The 2,112-nt window shown below is 47.5% G+C and overlaps 1 non-coding gene across 1 annotated transcript; it reads right to left on the bottom strand.

The window, feature by feature from the left end:
* Positions 1-1,581: 1,581 nt before the first annotated feature.
* Trnaa-ggc (transfer RNA alanine (anticodon GGC)) lies at positions 1,582-1,654 on the bottom strand. Its single transcript has one exon. It is a non-coding gene; the product is annotated as a tRNA-Ala (tRNA).
* Positions 1,655-2,112: the final 458 nt, after the last annotated feature.

Here is a 2,112-nt window from a genome sequence, read left to right as displayed (position 1 = left end):
TGTACATGAAAGACTCAATATCCCTCTGCACAGCCTGAATGTCCTCGGCAAGAGATCCTGGCTGACGGGTTTCTAATTCTATAAGGTCACGCGGTTGCCTCTGTAAGCCTCTGACTTGTCCAGATCTCTCGAAAGACACCAGTCCTTATCGCCTCGTCTTTTACAGCACATTTGAATTCTTCCCATCCGACCGCAATGAGGGGTGAAGCCCGGGCCGTAGCGACCTGGTGGGTGACGAAGGTCGCAAGAGCTTTCTGGGACAAGAGAGAATGGCTTCCACCTAGCATAGTCAACAGTTCTCCAGTTCTTGTGCCGACCCGGTACAATGAAGGACACACAGCTATGATCTGTGAAATGTACTGGATCTACCGCGTAGCACACATCTCCAGACACACGAAAGTTAACATAAATCCTGTCGAGCCGCGCCCACGTGGAAGCTTGATTGTGCGTATACGATATGTGACCACTGGCAGATTCTCCTATATCAGCAAAACCATTCTTCTCTATCATTGTCCGCAAGCCCGGCACACCACAATCAGTGCGAGGTGCTCCCCCAACTCTGTCTCCGGGGTTCAACACACAATTGAAATCTCCCAGAAGAATAGTCCCACGACAACTGTTGCAGAACAGTGAAAGCTCCAGGAACAAAGCTGCTCTGCCCTCAAGCGTGCTATAGGGGTGTATACATGAATTATTCTGCGTTTTTTCGTACCGACACGGAAGTCGACAATTAGGAATTCACCAGCTCTACCTTCAATAACATCACCAAATACAAGACCATCTAAACTTCGCCTGCACATCAAGAAACACCCACCCGATCTCCCCCGTGAGAACGCATAAAATATACTGTAGTATTTCGCGAACACTCTACGCGCGACATTTAGTCGCTCAAGGGATGATATCTTGGTATCCTGGATAGCAACAATGTCTAACTTTCTGGCTTTCGCGAACTGTAGCACGTAAAAACATTTTTCGCGGCTACAGAGGCCACGAACATTAATAGTGGCAATTTTTGTACCTTCTATGTCGAAGAAATGACGAGCTTCTGGGGATTTGAACTGCAGTAGCCACACATGGTTGTATTGATACTGACCTAGATCTTCGACGTCGCTAAACTTCAGAAGGGGTCGAAGGGCAAGCTTGTAGTCAGCTAACGTGTAAGGCCTACCTGTGACATCCCCATGTAAAACAGCACAGAGGCTGAAGTCGAGAGCAGACGAAAAGCGAGGCAGAATAATCTTGTAGTCAGTAGGGATATCCATTGGGGCAGATGAACCAGAAGATACAGAAGCAGAAAGTTTAGATACCTGGCTCGTAGCCAATGGAACTCCTCAGCGACTTCCAAGGGTGCGTCATCTGAAGGGACAAACCAGCCACTCCCTCTCACTCATCCTCCTTTCACTCTTACATTTTTGCTCGCTCATACACACATTCATACGACGGGATCGACACAAGCGGCAACTGTTGAACAAGAGAGAACTGATGTTCTGAGGCTGGAACAACATAGAAAGGACAAATACATACAAAGCCTCAAATTGCCTAAGAAATTAACGATGAAAGAAGAAAGTCACTGAAAAGGTTAGCCAGCTGTAGGACTCGAACCCACATCTTCTGGATTGCCGGTCCAGGGCTCTACCAATTGAGCTAAGCTGACACACCTCCTCAGCGACTTCCAAGGGTGCGTCATCTGAAGGGACAAACCAGCCACTCCCTCTCACTCATCCTCCTTTCACTCTTACATTTTTGCTCGCTCATACACACATTCATACGGCGGCATCGACGCAAGCGGCAACTGTTGAACAAGACAGAACTGATGTTCTGAGGCTGGAACAACATAGAAAGGACAAATACGTACAGAGCCTCAAATTGCCTAAGAAATTAACGGTGAATGAAGAAAGTCACTGAAAAGTATTTGTCCTTTCTATGTTGTTCCAGCCTCAGAACATCAGTTCTCTCTTGTTCAACAGTTGCCGCTTGCGTCGATCCCGTCGTATGAATGTGTGTATGAGTGAGCAAAAATGTAAGAGTGAAAGGAGGATGAGTGAGAGAGAGTGGCTGGTTTGTCCCTTCAGATGACGCACCCTTGGAAGTCGCTGAGGAGGTGTGTTAGCT

The sequence above is a fragment of the Ornithodoros turicata genome, chromosome 1 (genome assembly GCF_037126465.1).
Source record: "Ornithodoros turicata isolate Travis chromosome 1, ASM3712646v1, whole genome shotgun sequence".
Classification (NCBI taxonomy): Eukaryota; Metazoa; Arthropoda; class Arachnida; order Ixodida; family Argasidae; genus Ornithodoros; species Ornithodoros turicata.
This window is presented reverse-complemented; position numbering and strand designations above follow the sequence as displayed.